Source organism: Spermophilus citellus (assembly GCF_964194105.1).
Source record: "Spermophilus citellus genome assembly, chromosome: 18".
Lineage (NCBI taxonomy): Eukaryota > Metazoa > Chordata > Mammalia > Rodentia > Sciuridae > Spermophilus > Spermophilus citellus.
The window spans coordinates 66,769,127-66,790,291 of NC_138200.1; positions in this window are offsets into that span (position 1 = coordinate 66,769,127).

The window sequence follows — 21,165 nt, forward strand, 5'->3', positions numbered from 1 at the left end:
GACACGGAGGCTCACGATGTGGACGAAGGACAAGAGAGGAGAGGGCCTGAGGTGAGGTGAGACCCCAGGAAGCTGAGCGGGTGGAGGGGACGTCTGGATGAGGGACAGGGCAGCCTCGAGAGACCTCTCTGAGCCCCAGAGGACGTCAGCTGGAGGCAGCAGAAATGGAAGATGATCCTGAGGGTCTGGTGGTCAGAGCACCTCCAGGAGCGGGGCCTCTTGTCACCTGCTCTTTGCAGGAGAGGACAGGGAACTTGATGTTGGCGTCTGAAGGTGGAAAGCGCCGCCCCTCAGAATCTGCAGGGTAGGTGGGGCCGTGGGGCCAGTGGACCTCTCAGGCGGCTGGCGGGGGTCCCGGACGACGGAGGACTCTGAGGCTGCCCAGGCGGCCCCCTCACTGGGTGCTGGTGCCAGTGCCCGCCGTGCACCTGGGAGACGAGGCCCAGCTGACTCTGTCTCAAAGCCAACAGCCAGGGAGCGGCAGAGCTGCGGAGTCCGGTCTCGCAGACCAGAGCAAGGTCACTGCACTGTGACGGTGACCCGGGCTCTTGGCGATGGCCCTGGAGGACGCTGCCCCAGCTTCCCCTGGCCCGGAGGTGGCACTGCTGCCCTCCCCAGCGACTGCCTCAGGGTGCCCACAGCTGGGCCTCCCCTGGGACCTCTGCCCCTGAGCCCTCGCAATGAGGTGGTGCCACTGTAGTGACCACAACGTGGTGACCGCAGCTGCACTCAGGACCCGCCATTCTCCCAAGCGACTGCTGAGCACAGGTGCCGTGAACCTCTGGGCTCGGGCTGAGGGTCTTCGTGTCCAGCCTTGGATAAGACTCAGGGCCTTGCGCCTCGGCCTGCTCACCTCAGTGTCCCCTGTGCAGCAGCAGCTGTGACAGACCCGGCCCAGGGGGCTGTGAGGCTTCACAGGGGCCACCCTGGCCAGGTGCCCGGCCGAGGCCCAGGTACCGGCCTGTGGCTCTCACTGCCTGGTCCCTGCCCTGGGGAGGTGCATGAGGCCAGTTCCTCCCGGGGTGAGGAGGCACACGGGCCTGGGTCCACTCCTGGTGCCGGGGGCTGGGCGGTGTCCTGGTGGTCCACAGTGGGCTGGAGTGAGGGTCCCCGGCATGAGAGTGACCACCCAGTCCCATCTCCTCCCGCTGAGCCCACTGTGGTCACTGAGCGATCGCCCCTCGGGCAGCTGAAACGCAGCACACGCGCGGCAGCAGGATCACGTCCCCGGTCCGGCAGGGGGACCTGGGACCACACCCTTCCCCGGGGCTCACGGAGCCTGGCCACAGCCAGAGCTCTGTGTGTGGTCTGGCCAAGCAGGTGGCACCTGAGGCCAGCACCTTGGAGGGGCACATTTCCCACAGGACCTGGGAAGTTTCTAGGACATTAGCAAGGGAGGTGGCTCACAGCACCTCTGACAGCCCCCAGCAGGACCGACCGGGCCCCACTGCAGCACCTGGGTGTCACCTGTGTGAATGTCCCAAGAGGCTGGCTTTGAGTTCGTGGTGGCAGTCGAGGTCCTGTGATGTTCTGGGGCAGTCGGGGCATTTTGGTCCCTGTGGTGTCTGGACAGGCCACTCATCTGGGGCCCTTGCTAGCCAGGATCTCAGTCCCCTGCCTGTCATGGGCGCTGGGGGCACTGGGGTCCCGAGGCCGGGGTGCAGGCAGCTCTCTGGAGAGATGCAGGAAGTGGCCGAGCCTGCCTGACCTGCGAGGCCCGCCCCTCCTGACCTCCAGCTCCTGAGCTCTAAAAGGACAGGTGACCAGACAGGGCCCTCCCTTGAGCAGTCCAGGTGCCTGCGCCCTGTGAGGAGTGGGGACACTCATGCCAGCCTCGGGCCAGGTGCGCTTATTTCCCCGTGGCAAAGAAAGACTGAGGCTTCTGGGGTGGGGTGGACCCGGCCAGGCTCACGCTGGAGAAGCCAAAGCCCGGGGTTCAGAGCGACTGCACATCACACAGCCCCTGTCGGCGTGAGTGCGGTACAGAGGGACTGCGGACGGGGATCCCAGTGGGTGTTGCTATCCAGAGGGCTCCAAGGTCAGCACGGCGGACAGAGAGGCACAGACCCAGGGTGACTCCTCTCCAGACCTGGGGCTGGTGGGCTGAGGGCGGGCGGAGGGGACGTGCCCAGCTGGGTGAGGGCCTTGGCAGCTCTGAGGGACCAGGATCCGGGTGGTCCCCTGGATGGGGCCTGGGGACCATTTTCCCAGTGTCATCTGGGCATTGCTGGACACCTGCCTGGGGCTGGGGGGTGGGGGTGGGGCTGGTGGCCAGGGCTGGAGCTCAGCCATGTCAGAGCCCTCCCTCGTCTGCCCCAGCTGTGTCTGAGCAGCGTGGCTGTGGTCAGCGGGGAAGGTGGCCATTGTGCCAGCCGAGTATCCACCAAGCCTTGGCAAGGCTCCCGCGGGAGGAGGCCGGATGGAGGTGGAGGCTGGGCCTCCATCCCTCCTGACCTTCTGGGAGCCTGTAGGCACTCTCCCCTCCACAGCCCTCGCCCAGGGGTCGGGATGGGCTGCCCTGCAGGGGGCAGGTGGCTGCTGCTGGGAGGGAAGCTGCTGCCCTTCCCAGGGAGGCCGCTTCTCCCAGCCCCGGTCACCCCCTTCTCCCAGCCCCGGTCACCCCCTTTTCCCAGCCCCTTTCACCCCCTGCCTGCGCTGGGCAGGTGAGGGTGAAGTCCAGGAGGCCCGCCTGGCAGTGGCCGTGGGAACGTGACGCTGTCTGGTGAAGCACAAGGCAGCAATCACGGGTGACCCTCAAAGGGTGGACAGGAAGCCAGTGGCCCCGGCCCCGGCCACCAGCCGGCCTGGGCAGACACGGCTTCCTCTCCTGCCCGCTCAGTTCCTGGGTTGGAGAGGAAAGGCCGGGCGTGGAGGGGGCCGCCTCGCTCTCCGGCCCCGGAGCGGTTCTCGTGGGAACCCCAGGAGGAAGAGGTGCCTTGGCCCCTGTTTCCAAGGCCAGGACCAGCAGAGGACGCGGGGCTGAGGCAGCAGACCACCCTCCGCTCCGCAGGCGCTTCCCCAGGCACAGGAGCTGGGGGCCTGCGGCTTCCCAGGCCGAATCCTCCTGAATAAGAGCTCGTCCAGTCTCCGGGGTGGGACCTGGAGGCTCAGGCCCGGGCACCCAGCCTTCTGCACCTGCAGTGAGGGCTCCCTGTCTGCACCCGGCCTGCCCTGCAAGCGCTTCCCCAGCAGGCGCGTCTCACCTGAGGGGGGACGGGCAGAGAGCAGCTGGACCTGGGCGTCAGTGGGCATCAGGATCCCCCCATCAGCGAACGACCCTGTGAGACCTGAGCAGCTCTGAGAGGCCCGGGGGCAGAGGCCCCGTGCTGAGGACCTGTGGAGCCAGGAACCTGCTGGGGGGCAGGAGGCCAAGGCCACAGCCTGCAGGTGGGCAGCTGGCCTGTGGGAGGGACTAACCACTCCCTGGGTCTGGGACTCCAGAGACAGCAGGGGGTCCTTGGGGCGTTGGGGTTTATGCAGCCTGGGGACAGCAGCCTGGGGACAGCAGCCTGGGGACCGCAGCCTCCGTGCTGTTGCCTGACCAGCCATCAACAGCCCTTTGTGAGTGCTGAGCTTCTGACCAGGCTGCCCCTATTCTCTGGTCACCTGCAGCTCTGGGCTTGCTGGAGTCCACAGTGACACCAGGCAGCCCCTGCCCATGGGCTCTCACGGGGGTCCGGGCAGGCCCAGCTCCCCTGTGGCCTTGCAGCCAGGATGGGGTCCCTGCAGGTGAAGGTCCAGCTCCATCACAGTCTCCTCCTGCACCACCAGACGCTACCTGGCCCCCAAGTCCCTCGAGCTGCCCAGGTGGGCCCTGACAGCCAAGACCCCCTGTTAACCCTGTGGCCCTGGGAGCCTGCTCGACCTCCTGCCTTTGCCCCTCTCTGCCGCTCCGGAGCTTTCTACAGCATCTGCGTGGAGTAGCTGACCCCTTCTCTCTGCTGGGCCCCAAGGCAGCACCCTTGAAGGCACATCGGAGTCCCCTAGGGACTTGGTGTCCTGCCCGGTGCAGACCAATGAAAGTAGACTCTCTAGGCCTGGGGCCGGCTGTTCCTGTGCCAGAGCCCTGGCCACCACCTCTCTGCCCAGGTCCACCCAAGCCTCTCCATCCAGTGCCCACCTGCCGCCTGCCCAGGGCCAGCAACTGCCTGAGATTGCCTCCCCCTGTGAACGGGGAGGCGGGGGTGGAGTTGCCCTGTGTGGGAGACACCACCCTCGTTTCTGTCCCACTGCCTCCGCCTCCCACACCACTGAGCGCCCACCACAGCTGGGCTCTGTGGCCACCGTGGGTGCGGGTCATCATTAACGAAAGAGGGCGCAGGGTGGCCAGCAGAGCCCCACACACCCACGCAGGAGTAGAGGGACAGGTGGGGAGGAGCCACAGGCTGACCTCTGCCCCACCGCTCAGCATCCGCGTCTCCCTGCCACTGTATCCGCCAGCTGTCCACGGGGGGACCCAGGGCCCTCCTGTCCAGCTTGGCCTCCATGCGGTCCTGAGCGGCACTGGAGGGATTCGGGTGGCTCCACCAACGTCCTCTGGGGCACTTTGTCCAACTGGCCTGCAGCTGCCCGGGCAGGTCCTGGCCAGACGGTGGAGCCCTGGTGATACCCCGAGGCCACCGTTGGGCTCCTTCCTGCCGGGTGGAAGGACCGGGGTGCGGAGAGGACTCACAGCACCACCCTCCTCTGCACCACCCTCCTGTCTGTAGTCTGGGCTCATCCTGCACGGGAGGGTGGCTGCTGTGGGGGCCCTGGCCTGGTGTGTCCTCGGGTCGGCCCCGTGGGGTCGGGTGGGGTGGTGGGGTGGCGGGGACCCTTCTAGAGAGAGCAGGGGACAGCGGGGGGATTGCACCTCAGCGGGACCAGACCCCACTGGGGATCCCTGCTCTTTCCCAGGTGAGTCCCTCACAGGTGGCCTCCAGAGCAAAGCCCCGCTGAGTGGCCGCCTGAGTCCCTGGGCAGTGGGGGGCGTGGGCCGCAGCCACCGCAGGACCGTCTCCGCTTCCCAGGGCACCTGGATGTTTTACCCTAGGTCAGGGCTACATGGGACTCAATTGCTCTTATTTCAAATTTTCTGTTTGAAAATTTTTGTAATGATGCCATCAGACCCTTCTCTGGAGGTAATTTTTGTAGTTGGGACATCACAACATCAGATAATGCAACAAAATCACCAAAAGAAGACATCCCGCCAGCCCCTCTTGCTCTTGCATATGCAGTTGATATGAAAATACCTTTTTAGAAAATAAAACATTTTAATGATTAGAAAAAAAATTTTGTAATGAGATTTAAAACACTGAGTGGGGTGGACAAGCCCGTAGCCAGCGTCCGGTGTGTGCGCAGTGCCTGGCAAGTGGGCCTATGGCCAGTGTGTGCTGACCATGATCCTCATGCCTGTCCCAGCTGCCCCCACGCAGTCCCGGTCAGGGCCTGAGTCTCGAGGCCCAGGTCTGATGCAGCCAGAGTGACCCAGGCCACCCCCGGGGCCCAACCTCCAGGGTTGGTTGACACGTGCCCCTTGAGTGACCCGACTGGGGGCTTGAAGCACTTCCAGCTGTCCCAGGAGCTGCCCCAGTCCTGGGCAGTGGAGCCAGCAGTCCCTGCGGGGCCCGCGCCTCTTCCTCCCGGCACATTCAGATGTCAGTCTCCGCGGATGGCCTTCCTCTCCTGGGCCTGTTGGAAAGTGCTGATGGGTGAGAGCTAATTATGGCCCCTCTGCCTCCCGGGGAGGGGGCCGGGTCCGGGTGGCCTTGCAGGCCACTGCAGGTGGGGGCGGGGGAGACCCTGAGCTGCCTGGGCTTGGTGCCCAGGGCTGTCCTGTGGTCAATACCAGCAGCTACTTAAGGTGGAGCAGCTTGGAAATTCGAGCCTGGACTCCAGGACGTGGGCCCTGGGTTGGAGTCCCAGCTGGGCAGCTCACGTGGGGGGCCTTGCCCAGCCTGCTTCCCACCTGTGGTGTGGAGACGGGGTCAGGATCAAGCCCACTCGTGGGGTCATTGTAAGGACAAGGCAGTGGGCGGGACTGAAGGCGGGATTGGCCCATTAGGCTGCCTGCTGTCATCATGTGGCCACTTGCGTGGTCTGTGGGGCCGAGCCCTGAAGACATGAAGACAGGGGAAGGAAACACGTCCACCCAGAAACCTGCACAGGTGTGTGCACAGCAGGGGACACTCACAGTGGCCATTGTGGACGTGGCCCACCAGGAGGGTCCACCAGGAGGCGGACAGATGAAGAGGCTCAGCCTGGCCAGGCAGCAGGGCATGGCCGGCCACATGCAGCAGGGCTGCTGACCTCAGCAGAAGTGAACCTAGGACTCGGGGTGCTGAGGGGGGCGTAGCAGCCACCAGGCAGGGCGGGCGGATTCTGTCCCTGACCCTCCAGAATGGGCAGAGCCGTGAGGCAGGAGGCTGGCTGTGGCTCCGGGGCACTGGGAAGTGGGGGTCGGGGAGGGATGGCCATGAGTCCAGGGATGGGGAGACGAAGCTGTGGACGGACTGGACACCAGGATGCGTGGCTCTGAGTGGCCAGGTTCATGGTGGGTGAGTTTAAAACTCCACAAACCTTTTGCCAAGAATGGTGCTAGAATATATTGATTGTCGTCATTGATTCATCGATGAATACTGATCATAAACATCTAGTGATCATAAGTTTTCCAACAATAGTTCCAGAATCAATATAGCAACATGGTACCCAGTGCGGCTGATGGTGTCCTAGTTAGTGTGCCACGTGACACGCGTGCTGTCCCTAACCCGTTATTCGTGGGACAAGACGCATTTGGGGCTGAAGCATGTGGGGTTGGGGTTTTTTAATATCATCAATGGACAGATTTTGGCCAATTTCTCTGGTTCACCCATGAGCCTGGTGGCTTCGTGGTGAGAGCTGATTTCGATGTGGCCGACTGAGAGCCCCTTTGAGCGGCTGGGTGTCCCTTGGGTCCCCTCAGGTGCGGCTCCGGCTCCCTGGGTTCTGCACCTGCCTGTTCAACCAACGCAGATGGAAGATACCTGAGGTCGCTGGGCTGCGTGGGACGCAGCAGGGGCCACAGGGAGTGGCAAAGGCCCGCTGTGTACGTACTGTGTCCTGGGCCAACCAGACACCTGCAGCAGTGGTTGGGTTCTGTGCTTTCTGATGGAAGCCCTTGGCCTCTGCAGATTTTGACACCCCAGGGGGGTCCTGGGACCATCCTGGTGGTGGTGGGGACGTGGGGACAGCTGTGACTTCCTGGAACATGGTCTGTGAGGAGAGGACCCTGCCTAGCCGGGGCAGGGGCAGCCCTGATGTGTCCAGGAGGGGCTCCAGCCAGGGGTCTTGTGTGCCAGGAGCCTGCAGGAGGGACATGGTAACATGAGGCCAGCCTCATAGGGTCCAGCAGGTCCCCAGCGGAGCCTCCCCTGCCTTGAGGGAAAGGCCTCCTCTGGACCGGAGCCCCACCCTGCCCCCCGGCCCTCCTGGGACCTGCTGACCAAGCACCAGCCTGCCCTCCTCCTGGCCCTGGTGCAGGGTGGCCTCTGACCCTGGGGCCAGGGGTCATGTCTTCTCCATTTGTCATGGAGACCTGGGCTGAGGGAGGCAGGGCCCTTCCTGAGAGGAAACTGAGCCAGGCAGCTGGTGGCCTTGGACGCCGAGGCCTGTGCCCAGCACCACGGTCCAGCTGGCTGGGGGAGGGGCGGGAGAGGGTTGGCGGGTGATGGGGCCGGTGAACCCAGATACTGGGGTGCTGGGCGAAGCCCACCTCTGCCTCCAGGCTCGGAAACGTCTGGAAGGTCCTTTGCTCCTCAGTACGGTTTCCACCGGGGCCACCACACAGGTGACCCAGTGAGATGCAGAAGCCAGGGAGCCAGGGAGAGTTGGCAGTGCAGGGGCGGCTGTGGGTGACGGTGTCTGTGTGTCGTACCACGCCAACAACTCCTGGCCTGCCCCAGGCCGCCAGCCTCAGCGCGACTCCGGCAGCTGCCTGGTGGCGTGGAGTTGGCTTCCCGGGCTCAGGCCAGCTGCTCAGCCTCCAAAGCCTCGGCCTCCTCTTCCGCAAGATGGGGCCAGAGCACCACCAGGGCGTGGCACGGATGTGGCTGTGCGCACAGGGTTGGAGGGGACTGGCCACTGGAGTAGGTCACCACCCTGGGTGCATCAAGCCACAGCCCTGGGTGCCAGGCAGGCTGGCGGCTGGGGTGGTGGGCGGCTGCAGGCCCAGGGCAGGCTCCTGCCTCTTCAGCTCCTGCCCACGTCCCTCTGTGACCCGGGGCTGCTGGCTGCATCACCTAAGTCTGCCTGTCCCACCTCGGGCCTCTCCCTGTGCAGCTCTGTGTCTTCGTGTGGCCTGTGCACAAGGGCAGCAGTGGCTTGGGTCAGGTGCAGCCCACCCAGTGTGACCGCGGCCTCACTTATGGGGCCTGCGGTGGCCATTCCCGTCTCACCAGAGTCTGGGGGACCTGCCATTGGGGGACGCTGTCCCACCTGCACGGAGACACTGGTGGACACTTGGTGCTCCCAAATATGAGCGGCAGCTGCTGCTAGGGCCCCAGGCCCCGCTTGCCCCCAGGAGCGGGGTTCCTGACCTGTGGGCAGATCTTGCCGGCCCAGCCCTGGCCAGTCCTTAGTTCCCCAGGGCCCAGGTGCCCCTGGGAGGTGCAGTGATTCTCCTGGATGTTTCCTTGGACTCACGCTGATTCACAGGTCCTTGGGGCAGTGGGGACAGCCAGTGGCCACCTCCTCCATCCTGGCCACCAGGCCCTTGCTGTCCCCCACTCACCAAAGCCCCCTCCCCGAGTCTTGGCCCTGCTGGGCCCCATCAGGAGCACTCGACCCTCGCCCACCCCACAGGCCCCTCTCAGGGGTCCTGGCCCATGGCCCCTCCCCGGGTCACTGGGCCCACCTGCTGCTCCTCTGGCCTCCTGGTTGGCTGGCAGCTTGGCCACCCCGGCTGGTGGTCAGCTGCCCTCTGTGCTGATGGTCTGTGGCCCCAGCTCAGAGGCTCCGGCCTGGGTGCCGTCCCCTCCCGCCCCCAGAACAGCAGGTAGCAGGTGCCCCATGAGGGCGTGGGTGGGAGGGAGGAGGCGCGTGGGCAGGTCACGCTGTCCATGTGCATGGAGGACATGCAGCCCGACCACTGTGGGAGGCGCAGGGGAGCTACCAGTCGGGCCCCAGGATGGAGCCATGGGCGGGTCCCCGGCCACTGCGGGGTGGAAAGGCCTCTGACCAACCTTAGCCCTTTGTGAACAATCCACGGCCCCGCCACGCCACCTGTGTCCAGCAGAGGTCGCCAGCTCCCGGCGCCTGGGATCCTTGCTGTCTCCCGGAACCTGTGTGACTTTGTGAGAATTGTCCCCTGCAGTTGATGGGTCCACAAGTGCTCGCACACCGCAGCCCACGCGGGGATGACCTCCCGCTGCCCAGGCAGCCGGGCGCGAGGTCCCTTCCACGTCTCAAAGCAGCTTGTCCTTTCCCAGAGCATCGAAAGACCCGGGTGTGCGTCTTGGGTTTTGTCACTCAGGAATGGGCCTTGGAGTGGGAAGGCTTTCGGGTATCTCCTGGGTCTGTCATGGCCATCACTACCCAGCCTGCCCGCTGGTGTCATGGCCTCGGAGCTCACTGGAGCAAGTCTGGGAGTCACCGTGGAGGTGGAGGAGGCAGATTCAGCTGGCTTCTAATTAGCTGGGTGACCTTAGACAAGTCACTTAACCTCTCTGGTCTGTTTACTCTTCTGTTACATCGAGGGCTGGATTAACTCATCTTGAAGTTCCTTTTGGCACAAGAGTCAGTTTTGGGGGGAGAGCTACCAGTCAGGTCCCAGGATGGAGCGGTCCTTCAGAGAGGTGCGTGGAGCCGGGGTCCTGCTGGAGTCGGGAGTGGGCCTGGGCGGACCTGCAGGGCGTTCCCCTCTGGCTGGGGTGGAACCCCTCCCTGGGGCTGGCTGCTGGTTCTCTGAGCCTCGTTCACAGCGGCAGCCGGGGCCTGCTCCGCTCCTGCAGGGTCAGGTTCTCAGCGTGACAGGAAGCCTGTCCCAATTCCCAGCCCCCTGCCCACCCTGGCCGCTGCTGCTCCCTGCGCCCAGGCTGGCCCTTGCTGGCCCTAAAGTGGGCGTTGCTTGGGTTTGCTCCCTCCTGCTCCCTGACCCACTCTGCTTCAGGCTGCGGCTCCCCCAGAGGACGGCGCTCAGGGAGTGTTGGGGCTGCCTTGGCACCGACCTTCCTCTCCAGGTCCTCACAACTTGACTCAATGGATGCTCAGAGAGGCTGAGTGAATAACCCTAGGACACACAGCCAGGAGGCAGTGGGGCAGGATTCAGCACAGGGCGCAGGAGGTGATGGGGCCTCACTGCTGCTTGGCCATGGCTGTGACCCCACCGGGGAGACTGGGGAAGGGCCACAGGCGTGGGCGGGCGGGGCCCCAGGGTGATGGGCAGGGCAGCAGGAGCCCCGTGAAGTCACTCGACCTCCCATCCCTTCATTTCCTGCCAAAGAGGAAATGTCTACACAGTGGCCCCACAGGCACTCGGCAGGCCGGGACCGCGGCAATTAGCTGAACAATGCGGGTCCAGCCGCTCGAGTGGCCCAGGCGATGGCCGGGGGGTCAGGCAGCAGCTTAGCTCCTCCCTCACAAAGTTGCCTCTGACCTGGGCCATGTCCCCTCCATCTGGAAGGCGGCGCTGGGTCAGCCGGCTCCAGGACTGCTCTGAGGCCCGAGAGTGGGTGACCCAGGTCGGGAGGGGCGGGCGGGGGCCATGGTGATCCGTCCCTCGTTCCTCATCGTGTGGCTCCGTCTCCAGGCCCGTCCCCAGCCCCTTCCATTCCTCAGGGGACACGCCCACAAGGGCCCCGCGAGCATCTGGCCAGGGCTAGCTGCCCTCCCAGAGCCGAGCTCCCCTTGGCAGAGAGGCCCGGCCTGTGTCCTAGGGCAGCTCCCAGGACGGGCATCTGCGTGGGGGAGCAGGTGCCAGGGTGGGCCTCTGGGCCAGGGGCTCAGGAGGTGGACTGTGCCCACCGCCTGCGTCCCACCCCTGGACCGTGTGCCGAAGACTGGGATGGTCCGTGAGCTTCGCCACCTGAGCCTGTGGCTGCCCTGCGCCAGGCCTGGGTGCTCAGCTAACAGGCCACCCCTGCCCTTGGTGGGTGGGACGCAGGCTCCAGGACCATGGGGACTTTGCTCCCCGGAGGCCTCTGAGGACTGACAGCCGGCTGGAGAGGTGCCCAGAGCCGGGCCACGGAGTCCAGGAGCAGAGCGTGGCCTGTGTCCTGGCGGAGGGTGGCTCCCTCGCAGGCTGGTCGTGGTGACCGTGCCGTGGGCCAGCCACAGGGGCACAGGCCCCCTTTCCCAGTGCGGCCACCGTCTGAGGTGCTGGCGTGGCTTTTGAGGGAACAGAGTTCGAGTCAGTGTTCCACGAAGCCCTTGGGCACAGAGACGCCCACCCTAGCCGTCACAAGTTGTCTGGGCACTGGGAAGGTCCCCTGCAGGTCACAGCAGCATGCACTCAGGATGGGGGTGACAGCGGTGGGTTTCCCTTGAGGTGTCCATGGGGCTTGTGTGAAGCTGTGCAGGCGCCCCGAGCCTGTGGGGACCGTGGGGTCTCAGCTTAAACGCATCCACCCCGGAGCACCCTGAAGCTCCGTGGCGTGGCCCTGACCCAGCCTCTCCTGGCCGGAAAATCCTCCTCCTGCGTGAGCGCAGGGCTGCCCACGCCGCAGTCTCTGCTCCTCAGGTGGGCGCCCTCCGTGGCTGCCCTGCTGTGACCTGCTGCAGCCTGCAGCACCCCCTGCCCCGGGCCCTCTGTCCTTGCTTTGTGGACTTGGTGCTGCGTCGTCACCTGGACAGAGGCTGCAGGACTGGCCTGAGCACTGGTCCTCCTTCAGGGGCCGCTGGCGAGTCCTCTCTGGTGGATGGGCTCCACGAGTCCGTGTGGGACAGGGCGAGGGCTTTGTGCCCTCCTGCTTCTTGTCCTGTGTCTGCACCCTATTCCAGAGGCGCAGGGGGGTCCTCTGTCCATGTGCACCCATCTTGCTGGCCCCAGGCAGGATGTGAATGGGAGGATAGGACGGGGGGAGGGTCCACAGGAGGATCGTGTCCCCGAGGCACTTTCCCGGGTGCCGTGGGCCCTGGAATCCGCACTGGACTGCGAGGACAGTGGGGCTCTGGCTTCAGCTGGGACGAAGCTGCGCATCGTCCCTGTGGGGCCAGGCCACGCTCCCCGTCTCTTCCAGAGGTTGGGAGCTGACAGTGACTGGCCTCGGCCTGCGCCTGGCTGAGCAGGGCTGCAGTGACCGGGCCTGGCCTCGGCCTCCCAGGACAGGGGCTGGAGGCCGTCCCTCGCGGTGCTGCCCAGGAAGCAGGGGCCCTGTTGAGCCGGTGGCTGCGACTGCAGCGGGTGCCTCATTTCCAGGCCGAGACGTGCCCGCTCTGCGGCTGAACCCCGGGCTGCGTCCCTGGGGGTCTGATGGCCATTTCTGCTTTCCATGCGGTCACTCCCACAGGCTTTAGCAAAGGCACTGGTGAGGGGCTTGTCCCTCTAAGTGACATTGCTGGCACCTGGTGGAGCAAGGGCCATTGTCCCGGGGCGTCTCAGCTCCTCGCCGTTGGCAGGGGTTGGTCACGTCTGGGCTCTGCTTGGAGGGCCATGCCCGTCCTCTGTATGGTGTCCTGGGCATTTGAAGGTCACCCTGGAGGAGGACCACACCTCCTGCCCGCTCCACAGAGGCAGGGGAGGCTCAGGGAGGGAGAGGGCTGCCCAGAAGAGGAAGAGCAGCCACCGGCCGCAGGGTCCAGGCGCTCAGAGCTCTGTCCTCTCAGGTGGCCTCAGCAGGGCCTGGGTTGGGGGTCCCTATGCCACCCAGGGTCCGAAGGCAGGGGGCCTCTTCAGGCTGCCGGGAGGGCAGACTGCAGCACCTTGAGTCCAGGGCTGTGACCTCAGGCTGCGGGACCGTGGGTCTGTGTTGTTTGACATCATGGAGTTGGACACTGTTCGCTGCCGCCTTGGGAGAGACCAAGCCGAGGGCGGCCGGGAGGGCCCAGGCTCAGCCCCGCAAAGGATACTGGACACGCTGGACGGTCCGGCTCTGCAAGGCTTCCCTCTGCAGGGGGGAGGAGATGGGCACCCGCAGGGTGCAGGTGCCCGCGCTGCCGTCGGGCTCTGCCGTGCTCTCCCTCACTGCTCCGCGCCTGACCTCCCTCTTTAAGCGGATTTGCTGAGAAGGCACTGAAATACGCACGGGGAGGGGACTCTGAGAAACGAAGGGCCTGAAGCTCTGGTTCTGCGTTTTCCTGACAAACCTTCCAGCCCTGACGATGACCGTTTTACCCCCCAGGAACCGATGCTCAGAGAGGGTTGGTGGCTCTCTCTCCTAAGGTCGCACAGCACGGGGCTCGACAGTAGATTTCTGTGTCCAAAGCCAGCAGTCTACCCCAGGTCACCCTTTGCCCTAAGCCACCGCCCAGTGACCCTCAGACGCTGGCTGGCCGGCCATCGGGTCAAGAGCTGTGCCCTGGCCTCCCGCGGTGAGCAGGGCAGGAGGAGACCCGTGTCCCCATGACTGGCCACAGGCACACCTCGCCCACTCTTCCTGGGGCTTTGTGAATGTTAATTTGAGGTCAATAGAATGAATCGGTGGGCTCTACGGGGGGTCAGTGCAGTCCCAACCACCAGGAAGTGAGATCGTCCACCCACAGGGCCTATCAGGACTGGGTCACCTACTACGACAGGTGCTGGCCTCCGGCTGTTGATGGACACCAGTGAGGTGTGGCCTGACAGTCTGCAGGTGTGGGGCTGGTGGTGGGTGGGAAGAAGCCCCGTCCAGGCCTGAGGTCATCAGCCCACCTGTTAGGAGGGCTGGGCTGCCGTGGACATGCGGGGGTAGCTCTGTGGCTTGTGTGAAACCCACGCTGACCGCCATCACTCTTTTCTGTTGTGATGAGGTAACCTAGAATTTAGGGGAGTATCACTCAGGGATAGGAAGGGGACAGGTAGCCGCCCCACAGGCCACTGGTGATGGTCTCAGGACCCTGGCTGGCAGCCATACCTGCCTCCCCTGGGCAAAGCCATGTCCACCTCCCCTGGGCCCAAGGCTCCCAGGCCAGCCCAGGACACCCCATGCCTCACAGGGCACCTGCCTGAGACCTGCCCAGCCCACCCAGGAGGGCAGAAGGCATCATGCAGTGACCTGGAGGCCCCCGTCACGGGAACAGGAAGCTGGTGGGCCCTTTGGTGGGTGGACGCCTTAGAAGCCAGCTCTCCCAGGGCTTCTGGGGGACTGAGCCTGGCGGCCCTGGGCAGCCCCCTGCTGGGCGGGGCACCAGCCCCCTCTGTTGCTCCCCACCCCTGCTGAGCCGTCGCCTCCTGAGAGGCCGCCCGCCCGCCCTCCTGTCCGCCTCTGTGTCAGCCTGCGGGTCACGAGTGTCCTCTGCAGCCCAGGCGGGCCGTCCAGGGTGCCCAGATGCATGGGCTGTGGTCCCAGCTGTGCCACCGACGGCCAGGGCGCCTCCAGCCTGGGCCTCGGTGCTTCGGTCCCTGGTGGGAGAGGAGGCTCCTGCGCCGCCGCTTGCCTGGGGACCAGGCTGGCCTATCTTGGCCCCACAGCCCAGGGTGGTGGCAGCCTCGTCCCTGCCTCTGAACTGGGGGCTCGCGTCCAACCTCTCCGAGGGCCAGAATCCTGGTTCAAAGGTGAATAATTTCTTAAAATTCTGTTGTGTTTCTCTTGTGGTGACACGTTCATGTGGTGATGGCATCACCGTGTGCCCCAGGGGTGACCGCGGCCTCTCCTTCAATTGGCCAGCAGGTGCCCTGCAGTGGGCTGGTGGGCGGAGCCTAGACCGATACAGGATGGGGGGGGGCTGTGTCCCAGGCCCAGCCTGGGCTTTGTCACACAGCCTCAGGAGGTCAAGTACGAGCTCTGAGCAAACACGGGCCTGCGGTCACAGTGCAGTGGGGGGCAGCCCTGCACCAGGTCTGGGGGCCAGCAGGTCTTCTGCAGCCCTGGGGCTCCCACGGGGCTCAGGAGCCATCGAGGCTGGGCCAGCCGACTGCCCCTGGGTCCTCTGACGTTGACTAACTGGCCGCTCTCTTTCTGGGGGACATCTCAAGACGTCTGGCTCCTCTTAAGATGTGACCCTCTTCCCTTTCTGTGGAAACCCGTCCTTCCGTGGAGAGAACACCAGCCCTGGGCGGGCACAGATAGGCAGGGTCCACTTCTGGCCAGGGCCTCAAGGACAACACAAGGAACCCCTGTGTGTCTGTGTTGAGGTTCGACGCCTCAAGTCCTGGGTTTTAGTGCCAAGCAGCGAGCCTGGTGTGGCTCCCAGGACCGGTGGGCCAGGAGCAGGCACGAGTGGACAGAGAGTGCCAGGTGGGCCCCTGAGCCTAGGTGCTTTCCGCAGTGGAGGGAAGGGCTGAACCTGTCCCTCTTGGCTCCCGACAGGGCCGTGCCCAGCCCTATCCTTCCGCCCGTGTCCGCCCTCTGTCCCCATTGTATTTGGCGGTGCTGGCACGGGGGACCTCGCTTGGCCACCATGTTCTGCAAAGGCCTTCTCACATTCTTCTTCCAAGACGGGCTCAGACATAAACAGTGCTGGACAGTGGGCATCCGGCCTCCGGGGTCCCATCGGCTCTATCCGGCGTTTGTCATTTCCCCAGAGACGGCTGGGGGTGAAGGGTGGGGTGTCCTGGGACTGACCAGAACAAATGGGCATCTCTGGGGCCGGGACCTGGAGCTGATGTTTTTCCTCCAGGCCACGTGACACCCACGTCCTCTGCACGGCTCCAGCCCCTGAAGCTGGCTCACAGGAAGTCCACGGCCTGACGGAGAGTCTGGCCGGGCTTCTCGGCCTCGCTGCTCTGTCTCGGGCTTTGAGGACTGGGGAGGAATCGCGGCAGCTTCTCTCAGGACCTAGCAGTGGGGCCTGAGGCCAGTGTCTGCTGGCCCCGGCAAAGTCTCTCCAGGCGTCAGACATGGCTCTGGGGTGTTCCTGGGGGCTGACTTGCCGGGTGCCCGGCTTTAGGATGTGGCCAGCTCGTGGGGTATGGGGGCCCACCTGTGGCCTGGCTTCTCGGAGGCTGAGGTGGAGGGTGCCCAGGAGTCCCTGGTCTCAAAAAAGCAAAACACGACAAACAGCCAGGGTGACTCGAGGCCCAGCGCGCTCTCGTGTGACAGGCACACGCCCGGGCTGTGCCTGAGCCGTGGGCAGACCCGAGTCAGCCGTGGGCAGACCCAGGAGCCCAGCTTGAGGACCGGCAGGCGGGAGGGGAGAGTCCCTGGGCTTTGCACTGGCCCGGGCAGGGGCTTCCTCTGCCATCTGTCACCAGGGGCTGGCGGGGTGTGAGCATGGTCCCAGTGGGTGACGGTGGAGGAGAAACGGCCTGGTGCGGGGACATACCTGCCGAGGGTGGGTCCGTGTCTCACCCTGCAGTGGCCACCCCTCACTGGGGCCTCACAGGGCCCTGAGCTCCTCTGGGCCTTGCTTCTTGGGATCATCTGGTCAGGACCCTAGGGACAGTGCTTGTGGCCTTGACAGGGTCCTTTGTTCAGAACATGGCTTAGCGCTCACCCCTGTGGGGCGGGAGGTGGTTCCCGCGTCCTTTGGTCAACTCTGCCGTGACCTTGGAGGAGCCGCGTCTTGAGGCCAGGCCTGGCCATCTGTTTTATTAGCTGACCCGCGGGCGGCAGGGTTCCAGATGCCTGCCCAGCCCGGTCCCTTTGCTTTCTCCATGTGTTCAGAGGGTGCTTGGGCATGGCCAGCCTGGCTCACAGCAGTGACTCCTGAGGACAAATGTCCAGGTGTGGGGTGCTGGCCACAGGTCAGCGAGTCTTAGAGACAGGGAACCCTCAGGGCCGACTCCTGTGACAGATGGGAAGAGTGGGCGGGTGGGGGATTGACAGCGTGCCCAGCAGCCAAGGGGCCCAGCGTCCCTCTGGCCACTCATTCAATTAAATCCCCGAGGGATCTTGGCGCCTAGAGAGGGGCCCTGGGGAAGTGGGCCTGGGGACAGGGCTGAAGGCTCCCTCAAGGCCCCTCCGAGGTGTGCTCCTGCCCCCGGGTCTCTGGGTTATCAGCAGCTGGGGATCTGCTGAGGCTGTGGACACATCATGCCCGTGGAGGATTCGGGCTGACCGTCCCCCCAGTTGGTCTCTGTTGAGCTTTATCTCTTAGGTGGGGGGCGGGGCTGGGGGCCTCTGGCAGCAGACCTGCCGGCTGCCCTGTGGGTGACCCCACCTGCCTCACAGAGGTGGACCTTATTACATCAGTGGGGGTTGGTAATAGCAGTCACGGACAGTGGGGCCGCTTGTCTGTAGCCCCTTCACACGCGTTCCTCTCACCCCTGGACAGCTCAGGGGCCTGGGAGCCCAACTCTGGGCCAGGCAGGGACACCCCAGCCCACAGGTCCAGTGGCCATGCTGCCTTCTGCCCAGGCCTGTCCTTCCTGCTCTCTACACTGACTCGTTCGGTCTTCTCGGCCACTGGAAGGGAGCCCCATGATGAGGCCCACTCTGTCCACAGGTGTCAGGGTGACCCCTGATTTTAGGCGAGGAAACCAGGGCCCGGGGGGGGGCGTCGAGGGCAGCATGCAGCGGGAGCCCTGTTCCTGCAGCCAGGAAGGGACACTTCTGCCCAGGGCGCGAGCTGGGCTTGGAGGTGGGACTCAGGCCTCCTGCAGGGAGAATCCATGGCCCCAGAAAGGGCAGGTCGTGCCCCGGGGAAACAGTACCTGCTGCCCCTGGGCTGGAGCCACCCCAAGTCCCCGCCGCAGCCCTCCCTGACCCCGCTTGAGAGGAGAAAACCAGGCCAGGACGGAGCATGAAGAGCGCCAAGGTGCTCAGGAGGGAAGTGGTGGCCCTGGGTGGCTCTGCCACCTCTCGGGGAGGACGCGGCCCGTGCAGCACCCGTCCCTGCTCAGGTCCCTTTGCAGCCCCTTCACACACGTTCCCTGGCAGGTGGCCCAGAGCTTTGGGCTGGTTTCTAGGTTCTGGGGACCACGGGCCATGGCCTACCTCCAGGGGACTCTCCTTTAGGTCCTTGAGGTCCATTCCTGCAACTTGTGTTTGGAAGAAGAAAGAACAAGGCGGACGTCAGGGTTATTTCTCCCCAGTGAGTTTCCACGGTGTCCCACGTCCTCCCGAGAGTGCGCTGGACGGGGTCTGCGGGCGAGCCCCGCCTGCCTGCGTGTCCTGTCGCCCTCCCAGGCCTCTCGGGTGGTGAGGAGCCGAGGCCACATGGGAGTTCTTTGTCCCTAGGAGGGGGGCTGGGGCCGTCATCCTGCCCTGCTCACTTGACCCCCAGTGCAGAGTCCTGCCGGCCCATCCCTGCGGCCTGCGCGTCCAGATGACTCGTGTTGGGCAGGTTATCAGGGACAGACGGCAGTTCTCCCACCAGGGCAGCCAGGCCTTGGGGTTAAAGGGCAAAGGTCAGTGAACGCCAGGGCCCCATGTGGGATGCATTAAGTTGCTGTGGTGCTGGGGAGGCAGGCCCAGGCTCAGACCTTCTGGAGGAAAACGAGGTGGACTCCTTGTTTGGAACAGGCGGGGTCTTGTAGGGGAGCAGAGTCTGTGAAAGGGGGGCCTCGGTGTCTGCACCCCTGACTTTGGGTGCAGAGTGGGGCCGGGGGGTTGAATCCCTCAGTCGGGGTCCATGGGTGGGATGGGTCGGGTGGGGTGGGAGGGATGGGCTTGGAGGCCAGAGCCAGCCTGAGTGGCTGAAATCAGGGACTCTAGAGAAGTGGGAAGGTTCCTCAGAGAACATTCTGGAACAACAGAACCAGGGGATCTGGAAGGCTGCTATCTGATCTCAGCAAAGGCTGCCTTTGTTTTGCATTACAAAAGAGGTGTAGGCTATTCTAATCATTCATTAAAGAAACATTTATGAAGCGCCTGCTGTGTGCTGGGCCTCAAGCCACTAGACACAGCAGTGGAGAAGGCCAGGCCGGGCCACCCAGAACCCGCTGCTCCGTGGGGCCCCAGCGCTGATGGACAAGAGCAAAGCGGAGAGCGACGGTGCCACTGGCTCGGGCGGATGGGGCTGTGGAAACAGAGGGCAGCAGGTGGGGTGGCCGCCGTGGCCTGTGAGAGACTTAGAAAAGGGGACAATAGGGTCACGCCACAGTGGTTTCCAGGGTCGGGGCTTCTTTTGACCCACCTGAGTCCCCCAGGGGAGCCCCCTCCTCCCACCTCTGCTGGGGGACCTCAGCCTCCTGAGGTTCCTGGGAGGCGGCCCCCTGCTCATCCTCCTGTTCTCACAGGGGCACGTGAGCACATGGGGTGGCCGTGTCTCACCATCCCCAGCCTCGCTGGACGTGTCCCTGCATCGGCACAAACTCCATCCTGGAGGCCCCAGGGGTCTCTGGAGTTTGGTCCGGTGGCCTCCTAACACCAGGTGTGACTGCCAGTGGTGACAATGCCGTGTCCCCAGTCAGGAGTGCAGCCCCGGCAGCTTCACGAGGCCCACTGTCACAGAGCCAGGCCGGGAACTGGGCTCGAGTGTCTGCTGTGGGGACGTGGCAGATGCGCCACCACCGCAGACAGGGACTCTTGGTCAGGAGGCCACAAGTCAGGGTTGTGGTGGCAGGGTGTGCTGCCCCTGTGGGTTCTGCTGGCGGACCCTCCTGCCTGGCCGGGTTTGGGCTCCGGGGTCCTGGTGGTGGCCATCCCTCCAGCCCCCGCCTCCCCTCACGTGCTCTCTCCTCCTCCCCGTGAAGGTGCCAGGGCTGGCCCTGCCCACTCTAGCCCAGGACCACCTCATCTCAAGACCCTTTACTTAGCTACACCTGCAAAGACCCTCGTCCAAATAGGGTCACCCTGAGGGGCCCAGGCAGCCGGTCACCAGTGGTGATGCGCTTGGTCAAAGGCTTTCTGCCGGCCTGATGTGATCACGTGACCCTCCTTTCTTCACCTATTAATGTGGCGAATGACTTTGTTGAATGCAAATTCCTTGAGTTTTAAAAAAAATATTATTTAATTGTAGGTGAACACAGAGTGTCTTTACTTATTTACACGTGGTGCTGAGGATTGAACCCAGGGCCTCATGCATGCAAGGCAAGCACCTCACCACTGAGCTACAGCCTTAGCCCCTCACTGAATTTTTGATGAATAGAAAATGACAGTTTTAAGTGCTTCATATGTCCGTTGTGAGGTCTTCCTGGCTGAGTGGCTTTAGGTCAGTCACTGAACCTCTCTGGGCCTCAGGTTGACTCGGGCTGCACCATGGATTTTGAAAGCCCCTGCAGCGTGGGTGGTGGGTGGTGGGGTGGACCAGAGACTCTCCTTTCTGTGGCTTTGCCATGGGCCAGCCCAGCCTGAGTGCTCACACTTATTAAGTGTCTGTTGTTTGCTGGACCCAGGCTGGACCTTCAGCCCTTTTCTAGTCAGGGTTATGAGGTGTGCATCGTGACCTGCACTTGGCAGAGCACAGAGACAGCTGGTGACAGCCTGTGGTCACCAAGTGACCTGAGGCTGCTTCCTATCAGCCCTGGGTGGCGGGGCTGGCGTGGGCCACCCTGCCCAGCACATCGGCCACATGTGGCGCAGGTGTCTGAAGTGTCACAGGTGTCTGAAGTGTCACAGGTCTGAGCTGGGAGATGCTGTCGGGCACAGGGAGGTCTTGACTTCCAAGACAGGTACAAAGGCTCATGCAGCCTCTCACCTGTGACTCTCTATTGCATTTCAGGCTGCAATGATACTTTGTATCTATTGGGTTAAATGTATTTTGAGGGGGAACACTGATTTTCCTTTTGTTTTGCTGTTTTCATGGACTGGAAGAGCCTCCTTGGCTACGGGTGGCTCTGGTTGGTTTCCGGGCACAGTGCCGCTCGGACCCGAGGCCACGCACAGCCTGTCTGCTTGTGGATAGTTTTGTTGGTGCCCGGCCACGCTGCTGTCCATGGCTGTCTGTGGCCCTGCTCTCACTACAACAGCACAGCTGAGAACCTGCGCTGGGGACTGACCACGAAGCCTGGAGGGTCTCCTCCTGGGCCTAGGGGACACTGCTGGCCCCGCGGCAGAGCCACGTCGGGGAGCTGGCTCCTGGTCGCCGCCACCTCTAGGGAGGGGTCGCCGGTGATTGACTTTCCTCCCTTTTGTTTCTGTCTTTTCCAACATTTCAGAGATGAAAACATCACTTTGACAATAGGGATGGAAAATCATAAATGCTTTTTAATCACAAATAACTCGTGAGCAGCAGAACAGAAAAGGGCGCCAC